The 14,190-nt window shown below is 37.0% G+C and overlaps 1 protein-coding gene across 4 annotated transcripts in view; it reads left to right on the top strand.

The window, feature by feature from the left end:
* LOC106884280 (glycerol-3-phosphate acyltransferase 1, mitochondrial) overlaps window positions 1–14,190 on the top strand; it is a 72,938-nt gene that overhangs the window by 4,938 nt on the left and 53,810 nt on the right. Inside the window, exon 1 of one of the 4 annotated variants that reach the window (XM_014935574.2) lies at window positions 4,922–5,649. The exons of 1 other annotated variant lie outside the window; for it this stretch is intronic. The gene's annotated coding sequence lies outside the window, so the exon portion shown is untranslated. Of the gene's footprint in view, window positions 1–4,921; window positions 5,650–7,262; window positions 7,365–14,190 lie in introns of those variants that run through there. 2 more of the 4 variants (XM_014935576.2, XM_052972831.1) reach the window with 2 other exon arrangements.

Raw genomic sequence — 14,190 nt, forward strand, 5'->3', positions numbered from 1 at the left:
AAATCTTTCTCAACAATCAACTGAAAGATATATTCTTTTTACTCTTTTACTTGTTTCAGTCATTTGACCGCGGCCATGCTGGAGCACCACTTTTAGTTGAAACAATCGACCCCAGGACTTACTTCTTTTTGTAAGCCTAGTTCTTACTCTATCAGTCTCTTTTGCCAAATCGCTAACTTACGGAGATGTAAACACACCATCATCAGTTGTCAAGCAATGATGGGAGGACAAACACAGACACACAAATGCAAATACATACATATACATATATATATATATATATACACGATGGGCTTCTTTCAGTTTCTGTCTACCAAATTCATTCACAAGGTTTTGGTTGGCCCAAGGCTATAAGACACTTGCCCAAGGTGCCATGCAGTGCGACTGAACCCGGAACCATGTGGTTGGGAAGCAAGCTTCTTACTGCACAGCCCCTCCTGCACCTATGAAGAACTAAAAATTGTTATTTGTTTATTGGGATACTTTAGTTGGTTTCTTTTTTTCCAGTTTTCTTTTATTTTTATTTTTCTCTGTTTTCTGCATCCTAAGGATTTTTTTGAAGAAATTAGTTATTGCTACTTATTATTTTTTCTTCTTTTTCTTCACTAGTATTATTCTTGTAGATTTGGATGTGTATTACATTGTCCTTGTGTGTCTTGTGATGTTTGCAGAGTTGGTGCTGTCTGTAGTGGAGGTGGTGAAGGTGGTAGTATTGGTTGTTGTGGTGGTGGTGGTGGTATTTGCAGTGATATTGATAGTAATGAAGTTGGTGGTGGTGTTGTACTGCACAATATCCTCCCTTCAAATCCATTACCTTTTGGTGATGGGCAGATCTGTTTTGTCCCTTTTCTCCCCTTCTTTGTCTTCCTTCTCACAGGGACAGCTTTCCATTTCTCACCTTTATTTTCCATTATTGCCAGACATACCTGAATATTCTGAAGGGAAGTTGGTTATGTCTTGTGGTGTTGTGTTGAGGCTTTGGGGATTCTGTTGCTGATGTTGGCATTGTTGTTCCTGTTGTTGTTGTTGTTGTTGTTATCATGGTGGTGGTGGTGGGGAAGAGGGTTGTTATTTTGGTTCTTGTAGCTACTTCTGTTATTGCTGCAGCTGCTTCTACTGTTACTGCTGCTCCTGCTTTCGTGGCTAATGCTGCTGGTTTTGCTGTTGTTGTTCTTGTTGCTGCTGTTGTGGTTGTTGATACTGCTGCTACTTTTGTTGTGAGAGAGAAGCAATGGTCCATATTAGTCTGGCCTCTCTCCTTTGACCTGTCCAGCATGGGAGGCTCTGTGTGTTTATTTACATCACATTGGCCTTTTCCGTAAAAGGGTTTTAGGGTTAGGGTTAGGGAATTCCGTCCCTAACCGTAACCGTAACCCTAACCCTAAAACCCCTTTACGGAAAAAGCCGATGATTTAAGTGACAGCTTTGGAACTGGTAACGTAAGAGCGCCCTTTCATCCTTTTGCGATCAATAAAATAAGGGTACTTTTTGATTATCTCACCCCTATTAAAAAATTGAGTTATCTCCTCACCGTTTTATGAGAAATACCGGTACTTTTGGTTATCTCCTTCAACTAAAAAAAAAATTTTTTAACCCTCAATAAAACAAAAAAAAAAGTGAAAAAATCAATAAACATAGAAAGTGAAAAGATGAAATATCGTTTTGAATCTGATAAACATTAACTCGATTTTCTAGAGGGGAGATAACCCAATCTTTTAATGGGGTGAGATAACCAAAAAGTACCAAAATAAGTACCAGTTGAGTACTGGAGTAATCGACTCACCTCTCCCCCAAAATTGCTAGCTTTGAGTGAAAGTTTTTAACCGATTTTAACTCTATAGGTTATTTTATTTATCCTGTGGGTAGAGTGTAAATTAAAGTCGATGCTGGGATGATTTGAACCCACAACACTGGAGTATCTTTTTCTTCATTTTTCTTTATTAGACACCTCGCTATACTTTTGGAGGCAAGAGAAATAAGGTATTCATACATCACACAAGAGTGGTATAAGCAAAGTCACTTTATTGCAACTTGGAATCGAACTTACTTTTCAGCTTTCGCAGGTTATATTTCCACTATGGTTGTCACTAAAAAGTACAACTGCTTCTTACGTACAATCAGTTCCTCACTCTTTTGAAATAAGCATAAAGTCTAATGATTCAAGGGATTCACAAATGAGATTTTGCGATGTTCATACATTTTCCCTTGCGTATTATTCGAAATAAACTGAACTTGTATCGACTATCAACAGCCAAGTAAAAACTCCATACTAACAGAGTTGTCTCCCTTGTATGGCCAGTTTTCTTCATCTTGAATCGCTTTCTACAATTCCATTTTACCTGCTAATTTTCAAACGTCTCCCATAAATATTTCGTTTACCCTTTTACAATCAGGGTTTTACTTGACCTATTCGATTTAACATACCATGCCGTTGACAACTAGAACTGTCTTACCATTTTCATCCTTCTTTTTAATTATTTAAAACAAAATTCTTGTGTTGACGCAGTCGTGACTATGTGGTAAGAAGTTTGTTGCCCGACCGTATGGTTCAGTCCCACTGCGTGACAGTTTGGGCAAGTGTCAGATCTTTTCTGTTTGGTTGCCAGCGTAAATTTTCTAGATCCGTGTCAGTGTCTTCTACTATAGTCTTGGGCCGACCAATGCTTTGTTAGTGGGTTTGGTACACGGGAACTGAAAGAAACCTGGTATGTGTGTGTGTGTCCTCCACCACTGCATGGCAACCAGTGTTGGTGTGTTTACGTCCCCATAACTTAGAGGTTCAGCAAAAGGCACCGATAGAATAAGTGCCAGGCTTAAAAAATAAATAAGTACTCGGGTCGAATGAATTGGCCCCAGTGCTTATTTATTCAGGTTGGTGGCCCAGAATGGCTGCAGTCTAATGACTGAAACAAGTAAAAAGAAGTTGACAGGTTTGCAGTATTTTAAAAAGAATTATTTTCAATTATCAATATAGTTGCCATTATTTTGAATGACCTCTTGTCATTTATCAGTTAGCTTTTTGATTCTTCTCAAGTAAGACTCAGCTGACTTTGACATGAAGAAGCTTTCCACTTATGTTTTTACCTGATCTTCCTGAGAAAATATTTTCCCCATCAGAGCATTTTGTAGAGGCAAAGATGGAAATTAAATTATGCAAGGTCTGGTGAATATGGTGGATGGGGTAGAACAGACCAGCCCAAATCCAATATTTTATCCTGTGTGATTCTTGCTGAATATGGTCTTGCATTATCATGGGAAGAGACTGGCAAGTGCAAGGCATTTTCTCAATAGATTTTAATGCACACATTGCAAATATCAGACTTGTCAGCCAGAAGCACATAAATTCTTAGCTTGATGGAGGTAAAAATACAGACTTGGTCAGCACAGTCATGAAAAAAACTCTGAAATGAAATTTTTCAAAACAAAAACCACTCTAGTTGAGACAGATTTATCTCCCTTTGACTCGTTCCTGTTGTGTCTGAAATGGGTCGGTTTATATACTATTTTTGTTCATTTGTCAGTAAGTGGGGAATTCCATCTCTCAACATGTATTTTCTTTCATGGGGGCACTGACTTAACATCTTTCTTTTGGAATTTAAGAAGGTCCCCAAGTCAAGTGAATTTTTTTAGGATCCTTGCCCTCTTGGCAAGTTCGCATTGTCTGTTCCCATTGTATGGCTCAGGCTGTTCCAGGAGCTTCCACTTAATCCCGTGACGTTCCCTCTTCTTTTAAATGGCATACGTAGTTTGCCAAAGACTAAACATTATACTTATCTGGGTTCTTAAAAGGGGACCTATGGTTATATCGTTTCCACTTAAAGGGGGCCTCAATTGGTCCAACATATTTCTGTGCATGTATCCTTAACTTATTTGTGCTGCTGTTGTTGTAAACTGCTGCTATCACTGCGACTGCTGCAGTTACTTGCGGACATGTTGCTGTTGCTATTGCTGCTGTTACCGTCAAATGCATTGTTGGTACTGCTGTTGCTGTTGTTACCGCATTGTTGTTGTTGCTGCTGCTACTGGTGGACACCATCTCTGCCTTGTGGACCACAGTCTCAAAGTTGCATTGACTGCCTATGGGGCATTCACATAGGTTATCAATACACACACATATACATATATATTGATAATCTACTTCACCTGTCTACTTACTTAACTATCCACCTTTGCTATTGATTGACCTATCTTACCCAGCTACCTGTGTTACCTCCCTATACGTCTATCTATCTAGCTACCCATCTACCTACTGACTTTCATAAAGTTAACCCCAACAAAATTTGAACTCAGAACATTAAAAGGCAGAACAAATACCACAAGGCATTTTCCCTTAAACTGGTTAGCAAACGAACAGAGACAATGAATGTTCAGGATTGAGAGAACCCTTTACACAGGCTGTGGACTTGACAAAACTCTCTACTGCTGATACCTTAAAATACCCCAAATAAATTCAGTAAAATTGTTGGCATTAGGAGCGGCATCAAGCTATAGAAACAACACAAAAAATAAAATATATGGGTGACAGGGAGTCTTCCTTCGGACTTAAGAGGGCAGTAGCTCTGAATAAGAAGTGACTCGGACCACGATTACCTGTCCAACACAGTTGTATGGAAAGTTGTATGATGTAAATTAATGATTATCGTTATCATTTTACATTTGATTCCCTGCCACCCCGCTGTCATGGGTTGGATGGACTACGATTTAATTAACTAAAAGCAGCACATAAATAAAACATTAACCATGTCAACTTCAAGGGTCTCGAAGGGTCTACAATGTCTACAGGAATATATACTGAGTTCAGCACCTAATTGCTGGTCTATTTTTATCACCTTCGGAGGAATGAAAAGCAAAGTTAACCTCTGCAGTTTTGAATTTAGAACATCAATAACCGTAACTAAATACCGCAAAGTATGTTCCTTTATTCAGAGCAAATAAGGTTTTTAATTAAAAAAAAAAATCTGTTCCTATAGACCAATTATGAGCAAACCGAAGCCCTTAAGACTTTCTGAATGGCACGTCTAAACGAAAAATTACCTTAAATTTTTTTAGTAGTGAGGCTCGCGTTATAAACCATGTCTCATGCGGTCCGCTTCGCAAAAAAGGTTGCCATACCTGTTATAAACTATAAACGACGGTGGATGGAAGGAATCGCTTATGTCGGATAGCATATTTTGCGGTATTTAATTACGGCTCTTTATGTTCACTCGCAGAGGTTAACTTTGCCTTTCATTCCTCCGAAGTTGATAAAAATAATCCACCAATCAGGTAGTGAATCCAATAATACATCCTAGATGCTTCTGGAATAGTAAGAAATTAGATGAATCTTGGACGGCGACTAAGCGCCCTTTCCATAAGAGACCCGGTAACAAGAATGGTAGCGCAAAATAAGACGCACATTAAACACTAACATATTTTCATAAGGCATCCTAAATGTGAAAGGAATTATGACAGAAAATAACATATGAAGGAGAAACAATAGTGAACAGAATTATAACAGATGGTAGAATAACAACGAGACGACAATAAATGACAGATAAAACATAAAGGCTGCTTTGGTGATAAACGTTCTAAGCGGCAAATAAGACAGTGAAAGGCCTCCTACAACGTTAAGCATAAGTGCTCTCGCCATGCCGCATTGGACCATGTGATGTAAGTTACATATATATACACGCTGGGTTTTGTTTTTCTTTTTATTTCTTCACCTACTTACTGCTTGCTCACCTTTTCGTTTCAATTATTAACACACGGTTAATTAATGACAGCCTGTTAATGTCACCTTTTACGCTTTAGAGGGCCGTTTGTTACAGCTATATAAACTCATCGAAAGAAATCGATATAAAATATATCGGTTTTTACATGTGTACATATTTCTATATATCGGTTCGAACATGTGTAAATCTATCTGTCTATCTAATCTATCTATCTATCTATCTGTCTATCTATTTCGTCTTTATATATATATATATATATTCATATATAGACTCTATATGTATTAAATACTTTTTTTTTCTCTGGTTTCTGTATCTAAACGCATATTTACATAATTTGTTTCCACGAATAAATTTGTCGGGATCAATATCCTGGAAAAAGACATCTCCAGCTTCTGTACCCCAAACTAAAGTCACTTTTGACGTATTTAATTTTTTATTTTTTTTATTTTGACCAACGTAATAGATGGGGTTAATGAGAAAATACAGAATGAGACGTTCAAGGTTATGTACATCCAGTTTAGAATGTTCCCATGATTAAAAATCGACTAGCACTCTGTTAATAATCGCGTTTAAATCTATTTTTACTGTTCTTGTCCATATGTAAATGTATTTATGCGGAATGACTGTATTCTAAATGTGTGTGTGTAACAAAGATAGATACTAAATTCATACAAAACCAAGCTGTTATGTTTGCATTTAATGATGCACGCCAGAATTGCTTACAAAATATCTATAGACGACATCACCATATTTCGCATTTAAAAAAATAAATATTTTGGCAATTACATCCTTTAGGAGACGTGTCTCATGATTATTCTCCCTGACAAAAGCAAATTTTGTAGGGAGGGCAAACTCTCGGCCCTCTGCCATCGATGTAGAGGTCATGTCCCTCCTCTCTCTTTCTCTCCCCTCCCTTACACTACATACAGATCCGTGTCCAACACTGTCAGAGCCGTTTTTATGCTGACCACGCAGTCTGAAATGCTCCTTCTCAAAATCCTTCTTTTCTTTTTTTTTTTATTCGTTCGTTACACTCCTATAATATATATTTGAGTAATGATTTGTCCCATTTAACTGTAACAAATCAGACCCCCTATTATTTTCTCCCCCCCCCCCATTTTCAATCATTATTTACGTAATTTTGTAGGATTTTGTTATTTTATAATTAAGGCTTATGGTAGGAGCAAGCCTGCATGTAGACGTCTTGCCATCTTCGATTGTTACACGCAACCTTGTTCTCCTTTAACAATTGCCTAATAGGGTCTCTATTGGTTCCCATAACTTAGGCGTCTTACCATCTCTAAATCGAACCCTGGAGACAGCTGTTATTTACAATGGAAAGGTAATAGGTATTTTTTACTATAGTAGCGATACACAAATTTGCTATTTCGTTTTAGTTTAAGTGTTATCAATAAATACGCAGGAATTAGTTGATCAAATATTGTTGCTCCATCTGCAGTTATTGTAGCATCCTTTGTGTATATAGGGGTAGGGAGGGATAATTGCATCTACTTGAATAAAACAATAAAAAAAAAATAACGATTGTCAGTTTTATAACGGTCTTGTCTCTCTCAGGGTAATCTTATAAAAGCTTCTGGTCTTTGACGATAAAGATTATCGTTTAATTTTAAGGGCTTTATGAAAATTCTACACGTAAGCACGATTATTTATCAAAAGGAAAAAGTCACCAAATGATTGAATCTATCTGTCCATATTCGTTGTTGTCTAGTTCCAAGCCAGCCGGTCAGTGACGCATATACGCAATATTGGTTGCGTGTTAGATGCGCATTCTTTTTTCTTTTTTTAAGGGTAAAATACCCCGTTGTACTTCTCCAAAAGATTTGCCCTTTTTACATGTTGAAAGTCACCTCTGCTGAATTCATTTTTCTGTTCGAATAATCAAGAGAACCTTTATGTGAGCCTTTGATTCGCTAGAAATAGCGGCTAAATCTCCCTCGAATTACATGTTTTTTTAAAAAATTACTATTACTATTTTAAAGAGTGGGATACTCTGGGTAATGTAGTTCCTAGATACATTTATATCTGAAATAGGAGGGATGATTTCGGTTGGAACGTTTTTGATCATAGATCTTAGTTTGGTCATAGTTAACCATGGGGCCAGCAATAACGGTATAACAACCGTCTTTATTTTAGTACATTCTGATTATAGGTACCTTGACGGAGTTCAGCGCTTTTGTCTCGTGCGACTAATAGGAAATATATACAAAAATAAAAATGATATGTAAGTGAAGTGAACCAGCCCAGCTGTAGATCGAAACACAAGTCGCAGAAACTTGTTTCACGCCATTCGAACGCGTACCCCCTTCCCCGCCGCAATTTATTTTAATTTACTTTCATTTTTAGTGCGTGTATACACTTGCGAGTGTCCATGCGTGTGTATAGGAAAATAGCTGTGTATTAATGTTTATAAATGTACGCGCTGCTATATATGTAGGGTATATACGAGGGGTTGCTGAAAAGTTCCTAGCTTTGGGTAAAAGAAAATACAAGCGGATCAGTTAATTATGATTTTATTCCTCCACATATTCCTCTCTCAGAATCACACACTAATTGCAGCAGTCCTTCAGTTTTTTGAAGCCCTGCAAAAGAACTCGGAAGGTTGGGCCATCAACCAGGCCTTTCGCAACATCCTTAAAGCCAGGAGCTTTTCAGCACCCTCTCGGAAAGGTGTGATTGTGTATACACTTGCGAGTGTCCGTGCGTGTGTATGGAAAGACTGGTAGAGACGGACTATATGTAATCTGAACCTCCCCCCCTTATTTATTACCCTGTGGATCTATATAAAAACCGGTGGGGGGGGTCGAAATTGAGATTTTTGGGGAAAAAATTTCAGAATCGGAATCTCCATAGCCTAAAACGTGAGATTCCGTAAAAAAAAAATAATAAAACAAGGGGGGAAAGGTTCAGATTACATATAGTCCATCTGGACCTTAATGTTTATGAATATACGTGCTACATTATAATGAATTATAAATGTAGGGGATATACGAGGGGTTGCTGAAAAGTCGTTTATGTCAAACCAGTTCCTGGGATTTGTGGGTATATCTGCTCTTATTTAATGAATGTACATTTAGTACCGAAGTGTATGGAATTACTCATATACATGTATATATGTATATATATATATGTGTGTGTGTGTGTGTATTTATGTGTCTGTCTTAGTCCCCTCCACCACCACCGCTTGACAACTTGTGTTGGTGTGTTTGCGTCACCGTAACTTAGCGGTTTGGCCAAAGAGACTGATAGAATAAGTACCAGGCTTAAAATAAAGAATTCGATTCATTCGACTAAAAAAGAATTCAAAGCAGTGCCCCAGCATAGCCACAGTCTAATGACTGAAACATGTAAAAGAATGTGTGTGTGTGTGTGTGTGTGTATACATTTGTATTCATGTGATTGAGTGTCTGTGTTAATTCCAAGAAACTCAAAGGGAGAATCTTTGGAATATTTTACACATTTTTTTATTGTTTATGACTTGCATTTGGGGCTACAAGTTAGTTTGCATTGTTCTTCGTTAGTACCAGCTTCCCACTCCACCCCAGTATTTCCAGGCTTTTGTACAAATCTCTTGTTACCTATCCCAGGCTTTTGTACAAATCTCTTGTTACCTATCCCAGTAGACCTATGATAATAGTTCATCATCATTTAATGTCTGTTTTCCATGCTGGCATGGGTTGGGCGGTTTGACTGGAGCTGGTAAGGCAGAGAGCTATACCAGGCTCCAGTCTGGTTTGGCTTGCTTTCTATTGCTGGATGCCCTTTGTAACACCAACCATTCCACAGAGTGAACCAGATGCCTTTTACGTGTCCTCAACATGAGCGCCTCCATGTGTCACTGGCACTGGCCATATATATGATTTCGCTTGACTTGATGGGTCTTCTCAAGCACAGCAAATCGCCAAAGTTCCTCAATCACTTGTCATTGCCTCTGTGAAACTCAACATCCGAAGATCATACTTCACTACCTCATCTCCTGTCTTCCTGGGTGTACCCAGGAAGACATGAGATGTCCCTCCACAAAAAAAAATCTATTGCTTGGTTGTAAGAACTGTAAGTTCTGCATTAGTTGATTATAGTTGTCTTTTTGTTTTTTTGTTGTTGTTTTATTTCACAACTGTAGATGAGACATTCACATCCACTGGTCCACTAACCTCTCTACAACAGTATAAAATTGCTATTTTTTTTAAATTTAAATTTTCTACCAGAATTCCATATTTTTTAACAGTATAGATATCTTCTGATTCTGGTATACCTTCTGTATGATTGTCAGTGTACTTCTTTCTACTGATAGCATTGTAAATAATTTTGGTAGCAATGTCATGTCTCACAGAAAACTAGTATCTTACAGACATTTCAGAGCAGCTACTGTTGATGTGATATCTTCCACACTGTTACTGTACACTCAACATTTTTTTATCACAATATGGAGGTTTAGAAACATTTTAATTTTTTTGTTGTTGAGATTGTCTAAGTAGCTATCTTCTTCTGTTCCTGAATAGTAAATATATTTACTATCCTTCTAGGTGGAATGTGATGTATCTCTCACAGTCCCAGGAGCAGCTACTCTTCCTATCAGAATTGCTGATATCTTTTGTGGCATGTGTACTCTTACATGACTTCGGCTTATATGACAGGTGTTTCTCCAAGACTGTTTAAGTAGGTTAGTTCAACTACAATTAGGTTGCATGGAACAGCTGTACACTTAACTTTCTTCATCTACTCCAAAAATGATATTTTCACTGTTGAGCCAAATCAGACTGGAGCCTGGTGTTGCCATCCGGTTTCACCAGTCCTCAGTCAAATCGTCCAACCCATGCTAGCATGGAAAGCGGACGTTAAACGATGATGATGATGATGATGATGATGAGCATACGTGTGATATGCTCATTTCCCCCCCCCCCCTTTACTGTTCACTAGGTGCTGTGTGAGCATTACAGTGTAACACTCAAATCTCTTTGGACTGATCTTATGTCTCTGGCATGATCTTTCTAACTTAGATCCTGTCAGTATCACAGTTTACATGGAAGTTACTAATATCTTTTCTGATCTCAGTATCCAAGTCGTGGATCCCTTTACATGTCCAATCTAATGCCCTAAATGTTGGTATTAGCACTGGCCCTGGAAAATTTTTTTTTTTTTTAATGCAGACAACTCTTGTTTCCATACATGAAGTCTGTTGAAGTATTCCTTTGTCAAACTAACTTCAACACCACCAATATTTGCAACATTCTCATCTATTCTAAGGTACTTGTAACATTCATTATTAGAGGTAGAGAAAATAAGACAAGGTCATTTGATTCCATATTCCTCTTCTAGTCAATAATCTTTCCTAAATTAACTACCAAATTTGAACATTTTCCTCACGAAATTCCAGTCCTATGTTCTGTAAGAATGTTGTGGCCAGCTCTATCTCTTGGTGCCATGAATTTTACCAACATACAGCTTAAGTTCATTAACAAAAAAGACATGGGTGATATTAATTTTCCTTCATGTATGTACAGTATGTGTGTTTGTGTATGTGTTTGTTTTTGAGCAGTAGTATGTGTGTGTTTGTATATTTGTATGCATTTATGGTAATTTATTATGTATGAGGAACAACTTTTTTTGTAGATCTGTATTGATCAGTGATGTAGTTAATAGGGAAGTGAACCCCCTACTCACCCACTGAGCATATTTTTCAAAATTGGCACCTTTTCAGCAATTTTCTAAAACTCGTCCACTTGTGCAATAACAGTTGAATCTTTTATGTTTTTGTTAATCACATGACCTTGAAAGAACTTTCTAGAATCGTTACTTTATTTGACCAACCTCCCATGTTTTTGAACTGCTTAATCTCCTATGATGTGTCGGTAGCCACTGGCATCTGAAGAGCCAAAACAAAAACCTGATTCATAAACTCTCGACACTGGACAGTCCCGTAGAGTTTCGTCTTTTTCTTGTCACACCTTTATCAGTAGTTGTAAGTTTCATACATAATGACATTGTTACTGAAATATAAAACATGAAATTAATGAATGTAGAATACAATTATTCATGAAATATTTGTGTAATATAAGAGATATGAGTTAAAAATTGTTTGGTATGTGTCATGATGTCTTCATTTTATGTGCTTGCTCTCACTAAATTTGAAACCTGGCTGTGCCTCTAGAATTGATATTATGATTGTGTACAAGTTGTATTTATTATCATGAAATAGGCGCAGGAGTGACTGCAATAGGTGCAGAAGTGGCTGTGTGGTAAGTAGCTTGCTTACCAACCACATGGTTCCGGGTTCAATCCCACTGCGTGGCACCTTGGGCAAGTGTCTTCTACTATAGCCTCGGGCTGACCAAAGCCTTGTGAGTGGATTTGGTAGACGGAAACTAAAAAAAGCCCGTCGTATATATGTGTATGTTTGTGTCTGTGTTTGTTCCCCCAACATCGCTTGACAACCGATGCTGGTGTGTTTATGTCCCCGTAACTTAGCGGTTCGGCAAGAGATCGATAGAATAAGTACTAGGCTTCCAAAGAATAAGTCCTGGGGTCGATTTGCTCGACTAAAAGGCGGTGCTCCAGCATGGCTGCAGTCAAATGACTGAAACAAGTAAAAGAGTAAAGAGAGGAGTTTGTTTTTGTCTGTGACTACTGCATATTACCTGTGCGTTTACTTTAGCATCCTGCAATGTTACAAGTCTTGTTTCCATCATTAACCATCTATTTTTGTGGGGATATCTGCTAAGTATAAATGCGTTGTCCACAAGTGTTTTCCTGTGTCGTTTTCTTTTGTATTGTGTTTTATATTGCATTGCAATTGCCCCTTGTTATAAATATATGGTGAACCAGCAGCAGAAATAATACTTGTTATGGCCAGCTTAACATTTGGAGTTATGAGGTTTAACAACTTTCGTGTTTGCCATTGAATTTACACATCACATTGCTCATTAGTAGTTTGTTTATAGAAACTACATCTTGTAGTTTGTTATTTATTATTTATTTATTTTTTTTGCTATCTTACTGTTTATGTAGTATATTATTAGCATTAGTTTATACTTTGATGCGTTGCTTTTGGTGTTCTGTGTTATAAGGTTTTTGATAACTGATTAAGCATTCAGTTATTCTATATTTAATAAGCATCTGATTAATATAATGAATTTTATGTGGCTTGTCTTTGTCTATTGAATTTTGTGCTTTGTATTTCTTACTATCTTGTTTTATATTAGTTTTTCTTTTATTTATTATTTTTTTTATATTTGTAGTATTTTATTAGTGTTTATGGTTTGACCTAATGCATTTTGTATTCTGTTTTATAAGGGCTCTGATAATGTTTCCATCTATTCTGTAGTTAATATACATTTGATTCAGTAATGCACTTCATGTGGTTTGTGTACTTTTAATAGAGCTAGTAGTGTCTGATCTATTTGGGTTCTATTTGTGTTCTATTTGTATGGCTTGGTCTATTAGTCTTTGTAGATTAATGTCTGTACTATTGTCTAGATTTCTTTATCTTGTGATTCGTTTCTGGAATCTAAATGGTTCTACCTCTGACATTTTTGTATCTTTGTACACTTTCATTGTCTCAGTGTAAGTATTTCTTTTATCTTTTACTTGTTTCTGACATTGAACTTTGGGCCATGCTGGGAGCAAATTGCTCCCAGTACTTCTGTTTTTTTTTTTTATAAGTCTGGTACTTATTCTGTCAGTCTCTTTTGCCCAGCTGTTAAGTTACAGGGGATGTAAACAAACCAACACTGGCTGTCAAGCAGTGGGGTGGATGCAAACAGAAACATAAAGGCACACACAGATATGTGTGTGTGTGTGTGTTGTTCCACACAGTTTCTGTGAATTTCACTTGCAAGGTATTGGTCAGTCCAGGGCTGTAGTAGAAAGACACTTGGTCCAAGGTGCTATGCAATGGGATTGAACTTGAAACCACATGTTTGCAAAATGACCTCCCTACCTACACAGCCATGCCAGTTTCTATGCATTTATTTGTGTCTTAAGAGTACAGATGTAATGTGTCTTTTTTTTTTTTTTTTTTTTATAATTTTTTTTTTTTTAATTCTGAGTATTTATATCTAGAAATACCTATTGTATTTTTAGTATTCTGGATATTGAATTTTAGTAGTGAGTTGTTTTCAGAGTCTTCTTTTAATTTCTCAGCATCTTCCAGTATGACCACTATATGTATATTATCCTCATATCTGATGTGTATCGTATGTTTATATCTTGGTAACACTTTAATTTCTATTGTGGACATATACACTGAAGTTGAATGAGATGCAACTACTTTTCAGGCCTGTATGTTCTCTTTAGAGTTTAAAGCCCCCAAAATAATAATGCTGGACCAACCAAAACTGAGTGGATTTAGCAGATCAAAACTGAAATAATCCCATTGTATATGTGAAATGTATGTGTATATAAGTGTATGTATGTATGTATGTGTGTATATATATATATATATATATATATATATATATAT

This window comes from Octopus bimaculoides, chromosome 14, assembly GCF_001194135.2.
Source record: "Octopus bimaculoides isolate UCB-OBI-ISO-001 chromosome 14, ASM119413v2, whole genome shotgun sequence".
Classification (NCBI taxonomy): domain Eukaryota; kingdom Metazoa; phylum Mollusca; class Cephalopoda; order Octopoda; family Octopodidae; genus Octopus; species Octopus bimaculoides.